This window comes from Carettochelys insculpta, chromosome 8 (assembly GCF_033958435.1).
Source record: "Carettochelys insculpta isolate YL-2023 chromosome 8, ASM3395843v1, whole genome shotgun sequence".
NCBI lineage: Eukaryota > Metazoa > Chordata > Testudines > Carettochelyidae > Carettochelys > Carettochelys insculpta.
The window spans coordinates 27,992,113-28,005,494 of NC_134144.1; the positions used below are offsets into that span (position 1 = coordinate 27,992,113).

General features: G+C 47.6%; 1 protein-coding gene across 1 annotated transcript in view; it reads left to right on the forward strand.

Annotated features, from left to right (window-relative positions):
* The first annotated feature begins 5,299 nt into the window (after window positions 1–5,299).
* PDE1A (phosphodiesterase 1A) overlaps window positions 5,300–13,382 on the forward strand; it is a 130,950-nt gene continuing 122,867 nt past the window's right edge. The window contains exon 1 of the mRNA XM_075001747.1: window positions 5,300–5,413. The gene's annotated coding sequence lies outside the window, so the exon portion shown is untranslated. The remainder of the gene's footprint in view (window positions 5,414–13,382) is intronic.

The following is a 13,382-nucleotide window of genomic DNA, read 5'->3' on the forward strand; positions in this document are numbered from 1 at the left end:
AGAAGGCTAATGGCATATTGGGGTGCAGTAGGGGAAACGTTTCCAGCAGATCTAGAGAAGTTGTTTTTCCCCTCTGTTGAGCACTGGTGAGGCCACATCTGGATTATTGCATCCAGTTTTGGGCCCCCTGTGCAGAAAGGATGTGGATGCACTGGAGAGGGTTCAGCAGAGAGCCAAAAAAAAAGGCAGGGGGTGCTGGAGCATGTGCCTTATGAGGGGCGGATGAGGGATTTGGACTTATTTAGTTTGCAGAAGGGTAAGGAATGATTTGATAGTAGCCTTCAACTTTCTGAAGGGGGCTCTAAGGAGGATAGAGAAGCTGTTCTCAGTAGTGGTGAATGGAAACACAAGGAACAATGGTCAGAAGTTACAGAGGAAGAGGTGTAGGTTGGATATTAGGAAAAACTATTTCACCAGGAAGCACTGGAATGCATTACCTTGAGAGCTGGTGGAATCTCCATCCTTAGAGGTTTTTAAGTCCCAGCTTGAAAAATCCTGGCCAGGATGATTTAGTTAGGGTTGATCTTGCTTTAGGCAGGGGACTGAACTCGATGACCTCCTGAGTTCCCTTCCAGCCCTAAGATTCAATGAAGTCTGGAGTTCAAATCGGAGCAGTTACCCTGATGTGAAAAGTTGAAAGCCCAGATGTTTCAAGAGCCTCAGAAATTCTGGTACCCAGGCATGGTGTAAATCAATGGTTTATGAATTCTAGACTGTTTCCTGAAAAATAAATACCCCTGCAGGCAATACTCAACTAAGCTCAGAATCCTGGTAAAGACAGTATAAAAATGCAGGTGGTTCTTCTGCAAAAAGTAGTAGGAGAACATGTGGCCCATTCCCACTGGTGCTGACATAAATGGCAAAACTGTTGACAACTTCAGAGGAGCAGATTTGCTCCTTCAGAAAAACTTTACTTATCAAGATTATCCCCAAGGGCCTGCTTTCTGTAAAGAAGGCTGAGACCAGCACATGTCTGTGCTCACCTCAGAACAATTGAGAGAAAAATGGCTTGGTTTCTATGCTTGAGTCTTTGATTGTAAGCTCTTTGGGGGATACATTGTCTTTTTGTTCCATGTTTGTAGCATGTATCACACAGTGAAATCCCAGTCCTGACTGGTACATGGTGATAACAATATGGTGCTTTTATGTGTTAAATATATTGTATGAGTTTTGCTGTAAGTAACTTTTTAAATTTTAAGTCCCTAAATTATAATCAAGAGTAATCCAATACTGAGTACAGGTCTAATAAAATCATAATGAGAGGGCATTGATTCCGTGTTACTTTTAATTAATTAATCTTTATCTTGGAGTCTCACTGGCACCACAAGAATAGGAACTACAATTGCTTTGTCATAAAAGGGGGTCAAATATAAAATTATTTCTGAAAGGAGATTCGGATACAACTGGAACCTTTCTAGTCCTGCACACTCTCATCTGGCAACATCCAAAATCTAGCATGATTTTAATTAGGATGACCATTTATCATGGGTTTGGCCAAGTTTCTTGTTACATAAAGTCTGTTTACAGCCACCAGTCTTGGCTCTCTGTCTTCTGTGCTATTATTTAGCTGTAATTTACCCCTAAATGTCTTCTAAGAGCCCAGTAAACAGTGGAAGTGTTGGTAATTCTGCTAGGCAGTTTTGACCTCCTGTAGTCTGGCAAATTCTCTTGTTTGGTAATGGTCATGTCTCAAGACAGATGGAGTAGAGAGGAAACAAACCAGTGGTCATGCAGCACTTCAAAAACAAACAATAATTTAGAGGTTCAACCTGTATTACGAAAACTGATTAAATGCCATTTCTCAGACCAAAAGCTTGCTCTGCTGTATTAGCTTGAAAAAGTCAAGATAATATTTTTTATAAAATTATGCTAAAAAGAATGAACTAGTATATTTCATTTCAAAGATATGTATTTGTCATGTTGTATAACCCTGTGGTTCATTTCAGAGTTGAAAGAAAATGAATTGCTGTATGAAAATGCATCTTTGAAAACTTCTAATCCTCAGGTCTAGATAGTTTTCAGGGGATTTGTTTTCCCCCATTAACCTTAAAGGTATTGTCTGGTCAAGTTGTAAGAAAAAGGTTGTGGTTCCTTTAAGAGATCATTGCTCCTTTTGGTTTAGGAGTGGGACAGTATCTGCACTGGGGACTGGCAGTAGGAGTTCTGCTAAGCCATTGGTCCTCTGGACCAGGTGGAGGCATATATGTCCTGTTCTGCCAGACAGAACTCTCTCCCTTATCAGTTGCTCCCACACATGGGATTGCAATAGGTTGGGGTTTTTTGGTGCTCTCCTGTGGCCATTGCACTAATAGCATCTTTTAGGACTGATAAGGAAGGACTTTACCTTAATTCCCAGATTGTCTGGGGCAGGGCAGGTTTGTTTTCATTTGGTTGGATGGAATGGTTCAAGCTGTCACCACCTGGCAGATGTGCAGTGCAGATACTTGTTCCATAGGGGGTCCAGGTCCCTCATGAATTGGAATGAGAACTGTACATAGGGGCAGGCATCCCCTTCCAAAGCTAGGGAACAGTCCGGGCGTCCGATATCTGGCATTGTGAGGAGATAGGTCTCTTTACCCTTATATGAGGGGAGAATACTGGGATCCCAGCAACAGACTGGGGAGAGCTGTGGGGGCGAACGTGGGAGGGGGGTGATAGCAGCATTCCCCAATAGGTAGAAAAGATTAAGGAAGGAATCCTGTCCTGCACTGAACAAATCATCACCCATTAGTTTTCACAGGAGTTCAGTTAATAAAGTTGTAGCCTAGTTAAACTGTATCCCTTATATTTTGCCTTTTTTCCTGCATATCTGAAGTAACAGTGAACTGTCATTGACAGGGCTAAAATTTCATTGCTTTATGTTGTTAACTAAAGCAGTCTCAAAGCTGAGTTCTCCCAGTCAATGAGAGTGGGTGGAATATCATGCTCAGATAGTATCAACTGTTTGCCATGGACACTTAAATAAAAGTATTTAACTTCTGAGTGTATCCACATTTGTAATGCAGATGCATATTCTCAAAACCAAAACCTGGAAAAGAGCACAAGGGGCAACGTTCCCTCTCATCTTTTTCATCCGTGTGCAGATTTTTTCCATCCATGCAGGTAATAACTTTTTATGTGCACCAGTGCATATGCAAATCTGCCCATCAGTCGAAACAAAATCTAGCTGTGGGCACTCTGTGCCCTAGCTGTGGGCACCCACAGCTGTGGGCTGTGATAACCTGCTGGGAAGGATTTGAATCTCTCCTGAGAGGCCACACAAGTGTATGTGTAATCCATACACCTACCGAGTGTTGTTTGCTGTCCCACGCAGTGGCACTTAAAATGAGTCTTCTCAACAACCTCATCTGGGACGCAGCTGGCTTTTAGCTCAAACTGTAGACTCTCCAGAGTGCCAGAGGTCCCAGGCTTGAATCCACTTGTGGGTGGTAACGCCCAATTTACAGGGAACACTGTACAGGGGAATACTTGTATTTTTTTCTGAGGCTACATCTACACTAGAAAGTAGTAGTAGTAGGCATCCTTCGATCCCGAGGGATTATGGGTTTGCGCCCCAGTTGGACTGGTTCGAGCAGCATCTCCTGTGGCTGTGCAATCCAATCCGGGAGTGGCAGTCCTTTCCGCACTGTGAGTAGCAGTAGGCAGATGTCGCTCTGGTATCACGGGCACAGATCTTCCTGAGGGCTCTCCTGTCTTCCGCTTCCTTCACCAAGGTAGTTTCATACGTAGCAAGAGCTTCCTTCACTCCCTGTTTCCAGGCATGCCTGTATGAGGCGAGCGAATGCCAGGTGTTCACACTGATAGGGAGAGCGCTGAGGTCACGCTTGCACGTGTCCTTGTAGTGGAATTTAGGTCGCCCTTTCGGCCTCTTTCCAGACACCAGTTCACCGAAGAGGAGGTCCTTCGGTATTCAGCCATCCGTCATGCGTGAGACATAGCCCAGCCAGCGCATACGCCTCTGTTTGAGAAGGGTGAACAAGGAGGCGGTGCCTGGCCTCTCAAGCACTGCACTATTGGGACCTTGTCCTGCCATGAGATACCGAGTATGTGCCTAAGGCAGCGCATGTGGAATCTGTTGAGCCGCTGCTCTTGTTTTGAGCGCAAAGTCCATGTTTCACTGGCGTACAGCAGTGTGCTCAAAACACAGGCTGTGTAGACCGGCACCTTGGTGAGTACAGTGAGCTTATTGTTAGTCCATACTCTCTTTGTCAGCCTGGAGAACATTGCAGCAGCTTTTCCAATGCGCTTGTTGATCTCGCTATCAAGTGACAAGTTGTCCGAGATCGTCGAGCCTAGGTACATGAACTCATGGACGACTTCCAGTTGGTAGTCTAGCACGTTGATAGATGGCTCGTTACCCACGTTTTGGCCCATCACCTGGGTCTTCTTCAAGCTGATTGTGAGGCCAAATTCCATACATGCATCCGCAAAGCGAGTTATGAGTGACTGCAGTTCCTGCTGAGTGTGCACAGCAATAGCAAAACTGGGGTTTTGTCAACAACTTGCAGAGCATCTACACACAATGCGTTTTGTCTGCAGAAATTGTCAACAAAAAAAGCCTCATAGACACTCTGGGGGGGCCCTTTTGTTGACAGAGCAGGTCAAAAGATCAATCCTCTTTTATGTGTAGATGCGATCTTTTGACAGAAGTTTTGTCGGAACATCTCTTCTGACAGGAAATTCTGCAGACAGATGCTTCTAGTGTAGAGGTAGCCTAGTAGTATAGTTACCACCTTGAATGTGGCAAAAACAATCAATCCTCTTTAACAAATGGAAGCAACAGAACTTAACTTTAACTTGAATAACAAAGCAGATTCTGAGGCTAAAATGTATTGGAGGAAGAAATAAAAGTGAAAACAGGCAATAAAGCTAGGAGATACATATTGCTAATATCTTTCACTGTACCTTGTTGATAGATGATTGTTGTTAGTGGGCAGGCCTTTTAAAAATATTTCTTGTTAATATAATTAGTCATGTATGAATTAGAGACACAAACTTCAGAGGCATAATCATATTTTTTTTAAAAATTGCTAGTAATTATTGAGCTCCTCTGATTTTACTGAAAGTTATCTTAAATATCTCATGGTAATATGTTACAAATTAAAAACATAAAAATAACCAATTGCTACTGTGTTAAAAATACACGTTTTTAATAGAATAGAGACAAGGAGAAAGTTTCCTGCTTGTATTGCAGACAGCTGTATTTCCTAATCTACAAATACAAAACAGTTACTAAAATAGTTGTTGATTTTTATGAATCCAAGAAAATACAGTTGATGTTTGCTTTGCTTCTTTACAGATTAAGATGCCTTGTCAAGCAACTGGAGAAAGGTGATGTTAATGTGGTGGATTTAAAAAAGAATATTGAATATGCAGCATCTGTGTTGGAAGCAGTTTATATTGATGAAACCAGGTAAGTCTTCAGGAAGGGGAAAAAGAGTTTTTAAATGGGGCCCCATTTTCTGCCATTAGCCTTTGCTCTTAATTCCAGTTAACGTTAGCTGGTGTTCAGCAAAAGACATAACAACAGTCAGAATGTGACTCTTAGCTCTTAAAAGAAAGTTAAGATGTTTAAGGGATCATATGTCACTTTTTCTAGAGATCTTGTTCAACTCCCATTTACTTTAATGGGCAAATGGATGGAGCGTAATCCCATGTCAAGAGAATTTATTGATGGATATAACCAGTGCCTTTTTTGTTTTAAAATACATAAATAAATAAATAAAAGGAGCTAGTACTCAGCTGGCAATCTTTTTTTAAATTGTTTGACTTTACTGAGATTGTAAATTCTAAATATTCCTGTATCTGACTTGAAATAATTCTAAGACTTGTCTGGCAATTGAAATTAACTGTTCGACAACTTTCTGGTGTCTCCCTTGGTATTATATTTCGATGTTGTGACCTTTCAAAATGTTTCTTCCAAGAATGAATTCTTCCAAGAATGTCTATCAAAGCTTATACAATATTGTTTGGCTGACCAATATTTGTCTAGTCCTGTTCCCTTATTCCGTTTAAGCATGCCTGACCTTTGATTAAAAATTTCAAGGACCTACCTCAACTCAATGTATTTAATGTTCAGATACTATTAAGATAAGAACTGCATAAGAACCTTTATAGACTAGAATAGCTTCCATATTCAGCTAGATGGATGGAAATACTCATGTAATATTTCTGTTCCCTTTCCTGTAATATGTTTCTTGCATGCACCAAGCATTGCCTGTCTATAATTTTGGAATCTCTCCCATTGAGGGTTGTGGGGCTTGCTACACCCAAGAAAATGAGAAAATGCAATCACTACAATATCTGTTGACCTTCAGGAGCAGTCTGTGTGTGCCATTCACGGCAGTTCATGTCACACATCAGCTCTTGCACCAGAAGCCGTGCACGATCAGTTGCTTCAGGGCCCTATTTGCATCAGTAGCATGTGCTTACTCCTGTAAGGGATGCAAACCTGCAGAACCAGGAGAATTTTACTGAGTAAGCTGTCAGCCATTACACAGCACTGAGGAGCACTTTCACACGAGCACTGAGTGTCCCCTGTTCTGAAATGTACTTAATCACAGGACCTAATGTCAAGCACATAATGCCTCTCACTCAAATCTGTCCATCTGTTCTAAGGAAACACCAAGCAATATTTTCAAGTGGAACACCTATGAAAATTCTCTTAAAAACCTGCTCTAGAGAACATTGCACTTTTAAGTGATATGTGTAAATATTTAGAAAACTTGGAGATGAGTGTACACAGAGCTAGAAGAAGTCCCAGTGCACTGAAAAGCTGACCCCAGAGCTATTAGTGGCCAACCATCTGCAAAGATGTGAAAACAGAGGGCTTAGTCTCAGATTATAAAAGGCTCAGACCCGGTCTGTGGCTGCGTCATTATAGCCGCGTCTACACGTGCTGGCTACTTCGAAGTAGCCACGCCAACTTCGAAATAGCGCCCGCCACGTCTACACATGGCAAGCGCTATTTCGAAGTTGACATCGACGTAAGGCGGCGAGATGTCGAAGTCGCTAACCTCATGAGGAGATGGGAATAGCGCCCTACTTCGACGTTCAACGTCGAAGTAGGGCACATGTAGCCGATCCGCGTCCAGCAACATCGAAATAGCGGGGTCCGCCATGGCGGCCATCAGCTGAGGGGTTGAGAGACGCTCTCTCCAGCCCCTGCGGGGTTCTATGGTCACTGTGTGCAGCAGCCCTTAGCCCAGGGCTTCTGGCTGCTGCTGCTGCAGCTGGGGATCCATGCTGCATGCACAGGGTCTGCAACCAGTTGTCGGTTCTGTGGATCTTGTGCTGTTTAGTGCAAGTGTGTCTGGGAGGGGTCCTTTAAGGGAGCGACTTGCTGTTGAGTCCACCCTGTGACCCTGTCTGCAGCTGTTCCTGGCACCCTTATTTCGATGTGGGCCGCTTTGGTGTGTAGACGCTCCCCTGCAGTGCCTACTTCAATGTAGTGCTGCCCAACATTGACGTTGAACGTCGACGGCACCAGCCCTGGAGGACGTGTAGACGTTATTCATCGAAATAGCTTATTTCGATGTCGCTACATCGAATAAGCTATTTCGATGTAGCATTCACGTGTAGATGTAGCTTATGTGTCAGATCTTTCAGAACCAGATTTTCCAGAAGCCCTCTTCAGGAAGATCTCCCTCTGGAAGAGAGTGTCTATGCATAAAGCACCGACCAAAAGAGCTGCCTGGTCTTCCAGAAGATTGCTTCCACACATGCACAGATGCTCTTTTGGAAGAACAGGGCAGGAAATGCGTCAGGTGGGGTCGCATAGCCAGAAAGGCCTTCTGGGGCACTGGCCATGCAGCCTGTTAAAGGGCCCCTCCCCAACATCCCCTCCCTGCACAAGCTGCTGAGGCCTGCTGTGCTACCCACAGCACAGCTCACCGTCTCGCTGCTCCTGCAACAGCCCACATGCTGAGCATGGACCCCAAGGTGCTGCAGCAGCACAGGCTCGCCCTGAGAACGGTGCTGGGGAGTCTCCTGGCCACCTTCCTAGGCCTGCTGTGGGAACGCAGTGTGATTTCCAAGGACCCTGACCTGCCCCCAGCAGCCCAACCCCCACATGTGGACCCACACTGCCAGCAGCGACTGGTAGGACCGGGTAGTGATGGCCCAGTGGGATGACAAATGATGGCAGCAGAACCTTTGCATACTGAAGGGTACATTCCATTAGATCTGTGCCTGACTGGCTCCCCTGCTTCTCCACCAAGACAGAGGGATGTAGTCAGCCCTTCTGGTAGAGAAGTGCCTGGTCACTGCCATCTGGAAGTTGGTCAACCCAGATACCTACCTCTCCATGGGGAAGCAATTTGGGGTGGGCAAGTCCACCACTGGGGCTATCGTACTTGAGGTAAGCCACACACCGGGGCCCTGCCCGGCTCGAGGACCAGGGAGTGGGACGTTGGACAACAGGGACCACAGGGACCTGGGGGGAAAGGCCTGAACTCAGGGGTCAGGAAAGCCCGCCACAGGATACTTGAACACCCCACCCATACACAGGCCTGCTCCCAGAGGGGCACCCTGCCAGGGGGTGCTGTAGGGAGGAAGGGAAAAAAGGAGGGAGGGTTGGGCTGGGGACTGTCTGAGGTATCCCTGGGCACCCCCATGAGCATGCATAGTCTCTGTCTCTTGCAGGTCATGAGGGCCATCAATCATAGCCCTCAATCAATCATCATCAATGACCATGCTCGTGTGGTGGCTCATGTACCTCAGGGTCCTTGACGCAGTCATGGCAAGCTTTGCCGAGCTTGGGTTTCCCCAGTGCTTTGGGGTGATTGGACAGCACCCATATCCCTATCAGGGCCCCAGACTGCCATGCTGGCCAATATGTGAACGACAAGGAGTACCACTAGATTGAGCTCCAGGCAGTGGTGGAAACTCAGGTCCAGTTCACCAACGTCTATATGGGTTGGCCTGGAGGTGGGCACATCTATTGCTCAACAGGAACTCATCATCAGTGATGTGTTGCTGTGCCCTGTCACTGACCCAGCGTACCCCTTGTAGCCCTGGCTGCTACACCCATACATGGGACACCTGATCCCATCCCAGGAGCTCCTCAATGCCTGGCTGGGACCCACCTGGAACCCCGTGGAGTGTGTCTTTGGGCATCTGAAGGTGAGATTCAGATGCTTCCTCACATGCCTCAGTGTGGGGGCGGAGAATGTCCAGCAGCTTGTAGCCACCTGCTGTGCTCTCCACAACCTCATAAAGGCACGTAAGGGGATACAGCACCAGTGCTGGGTGGCTCTGCCTCCTCAGGGGTATGAGCAGGCTCCCACGGCCCCCAAACGCCAGCTCCGCCGGCACGGGGTCTGCATCTGGGAGACCTTTACCCATGGGGACTTCTGAGCTGGGCCCCCAACACAGCTCTCTCTCCACCCCCCCAGTAAACAGGGACACAGGTTGCCAAACTATGAAACTGCAAAGGTACCAATGTTTGAGATTGTAGGTTAGAAACATAGTAAAACAAAGTTTACCTTACAAAAAGGAACTGGTGCCAGTTATTTACAAAGGGGAATCTGGGGAGTAGGGGCATAGCAACCTGAGTGCAGGAGGGAAGGGGCTTCTACTCAAGGGATGGGGTGGAGGGCCATGAGCCCCAGTGCCTTTGGCTGACTCTCCTGCCCAGGTGTGTGGTCCCTGTTGGGACCCCGATGGGGCAGGGAGCATGGGGATGTGGTGGTGGGCAGCCTGTGGCATGGCCTCAACAGGGGGCAGGGGGAGAGTGTTCCCAGATGGGGGGGCTGCCATTGGGCCCACTGTGGCCAGGACCCAGTCCCCCAGGTTTTGCAGGGCTGCTGTGGGAAGTCCCCAGGGAAGGAGGGCAGCGAGGGTTTCAGGGGCAAGGATGGCTTGAGCCTCAGTGGAAACAGGAGTGCAGAGGCAGCAGGAGGGACAGCGGGGAGGTGGCAGGACTACCGGGGGGGGGGGGGTGAGGCCTTCGGGGGGGCAGTGGCTGGGCAGTGGGGAGTGGCAGGGGCAGTGGGGGGGTAGGGGGTGCACTACAAGGGCCCTGCACACCTGGCAGAGCAGCCCCAACACCTTTCCCAGTGTGTCCCGGAGCTACCGTATCTCCTCCGTCTCCAGGGCCAGGTGCCTCTCTGCCACGTCATTTTGGTGGCGAAAGGTGGCGGTGTATGCTGCTGCCTCCTCCGCCAGGCTGTAACGACAGACCCTCTGTGCCTGCCAGATTGCAGCTGCTTGGGAGGGTCATGGCCTGCCTGGGGGACTTCCCACGCCTCCGGCCTGAATGCTGCTGGCAGGCCCCGGGCTTTTTCAGTGCCTCTCCCATCCCCGGGATGGAGCTGCTGTAAGATAAGTGGAGGGAAAGCGGGTATTAGGGCCTCAGCCAAGTCCTGTGTGGCAGTTCTTCCCCCCAGGGCAGATCCAAGGGACGGTCATGTCTGGGGATGCCCTCATAGTGCAGGCCCATGGCCCTGTCACAGTGGCCTGGGCAGCTCCTCACTTAGGGGGGTGCTGCCACCTGTGAAGGGTCCTGCCTGGGAATGGTCCAACGGGTGAGGAGGATGCAGATGGGCACGGAGGGCTCCCTGCTCAGGAAGCGGGTAGATGGGCACAGCTATGCATCCTGGGTCTCCCCCCACAGCGTGAACCTGCATGTGCTGGGGCTCCCGGGGGTAGGGGAGGCATGTGCAAGGTGACCTGCCACTTGCCTATGGCCCCAGGGCACACTCTGGTGTACAGCATTGGGGGGCATGGTAGGGCGGCCTACTTGTGCCCCCACTGAGGGATGCACTGTGCCATGCACTTACCTGGGGTGACCTCATGTAGGTCCGGTGATGCCTGACTGAACGTTGCCTGGCTGCTCAATGCCAAGGGCATGGCAATGACTGGGGACAGCTGCTGGGCTCGCCCTCCTCCCCAGCTTCTTCAGAGGAGCCCCGCCCTCTCCCTCTGATGTGGCAGGGGTCTCCGTGGCCACGAGGTGGCAGGGCAGGGAGGTGTCATCCCCCACCAGAATGTCCTGGAGCTCCCTGTAGTAGGGACACCTTGCTGGGGCGGCACCAGAGTGGCGGCTCCTGTCCTTGGCCCACACATAGCCCTGCTGAAGTTGTTTGATTTTGCACCGGACTGGTCTGCAGTCTGAGCAGGGTGGTCAAGTGTAGCCAGGGCCATGGCCAGGCAAGCACAGGCAAGAGGTGAGGACCTCTTCCTCATGCCAGAGTGTGAGGAGGTCCTGCAGCTCTGGCTTGGTCCAGGCTGGGGCCCTTCTCTTCCTTAGCCTCTCCCTTTTTGGGCTGCCCTCATCGGAGTCCCCAGGGACACCCTGAGGGATGTGGGGGTTCCGGCTGCTTGCCATTCGGGTGCTGGGCATCACTGCAGGCATGGCAGGAGCCTAGGTGCAGCAGCCCAGTATGTGTTGCCAGCATCCACAGCCCCTGCTTCCTGCTGCCAGGTTTCTGGGTCCTTGCAGCTTTAACTGCTTTTGAAACCAGGCACCACAGAACTCCCAGGGGCTTGCTAGAGTGTCTCCAGGCTCTGGCAGGGAGCCACCAAGGTGGAATGCTTCTTCTGGAAGAAGCGGTCTGCAAGCGTCTACACGTACTTTCTTCTGGAAGAATCTTCCGGAAGAAGCCGCTATTCCTGTTGCAGAACCGGCATTAGGAATCCAGAAGAAGCGATGAGATCTTCCTGACTAACTATGGAAGAGTGCTGTGCATGTGTGGACACTCCACAGATCTTCCAGAAGAAGCTGGTGTTCTTCCGGAAGATCTGACGTGTGTGGACGCAGCCTATGTGAGAATGCTGCACCAATTTAGTTGAGTAACAGAGAGGTAGGCATGTTAGTCTGTATTCTAACAAAAACCAGCAGTCATGTAGCACTTTAAAAACTAACAAAACATATTGTTAATGTTTAAAGTGCTACATGACTGCTGGTTTGTTCAGTTTAGTTTAATTCATCTTGTTCATTTAGTTAAACTGCTGCAAACCCCATTGTAGATATTTACTTTATTTTATCTTAGGTCAGTGTCTAACTGGCTAAAGCTAAGCCAAAAATAAACCTGGTTTAAAGTGAGCTGAATGTCCAACTCACAGCTTTTGGTTTAATAGTGTTGGTTTAAAAATGAGTCCTTTCAAGCTTTGTGGGTTCCTCAGGTGTGCAAGCCCTCAGAAGTATGCTGCACATTTCTTTAGGCTCTGCCTTTCTTAACAATAATAGATGCTGTACCCTTGCAATGCTGCTTATTTTCCCCAAGACAGATTAAATTTCTCCAATATGCCTCGACCACTGCCAGTTAGAAACAACCTCTTTCTCATGGTTGCCTGCACAGTTTACTTCCCTAGAAACCTTTAGAAAGTTCTTTTCCATTTGATGACAAAAGAGACCATGCAGTTCATAGTGATTAATTCTTCTGTTGCCAAGTACAGGATGCAATTCCTATTGACAATAATGGGAGATGTGTTAAATTGATTTAATCATGGACAGCTGTAGAAACAGGCCTCTAGCATTGCTGGTGAGGGAAAAGCCATCCACTTCCCACTCACTTATGCTCTTCTTCTGTGATTACATGGACGTGCCATTTCTCCATTCCATTACAGTTCTGAGTGGGAATGCCATGATCTATGTATATAAAATAAGCTTTGGCTCCTCTCAAACATGGGGTAGACTGTGGGGATATGAACAGAGACATTATAATAAAGTGTTCAGGCTTTTATTGCTTTGTGGGCCCTAAGGACATTACAGATCAGGTTTGAACATGCACAATGACCAGCGGCTAGAACTTCATACAAAGTGCAGGATAACATGCCGCACAAGTATATTCTGTTTTTGGAACCAGTGTGTTACACTTAGTGTGAGCAAGTCCTCAAATGAGCTAGTCTTGAGTGCGCAAATATGAATAAACTTATATAATTACACGCTGGTTTGGAAAATTCTCATTCCCTACAGGCTAATTTCCAAAGAAGAGCAGTTTTCCTGAGACTATTAAAATGTGTTCAGAAACTATAAATTAGTCTTTGCATAAAGTACTTTTTGCTCTTCTCTAACCTTATGCAAAGCAGTATTTATTAATAAAATAATTCTCTGAAGGATAACCTCATTTTTCACAGCATTAAACCAAAAGAAAACTGAGATATATTTCTTTCTCTTTTAATCTATTGGTAATTTTATTGTCAAATTTAACTTCAAAATTAATGCTGGCCTCTGTTCATAAACCCACCTAGTTCCGGCAGCATTTCACTTTGTGATTGTATGACCAGCTGTAAAGTGACCCTGTCAGTATTTTATATTCTATATGTAACCCTTCTATTAATGCCAGGTGCCTGTCAGAAGAGCCGGGTTCAGCTCCTTGGGGTTTCCTGTCAAGGATACAACCAACTGGCTCAAGCCCCCACCCAGTGGCCTGGGACAA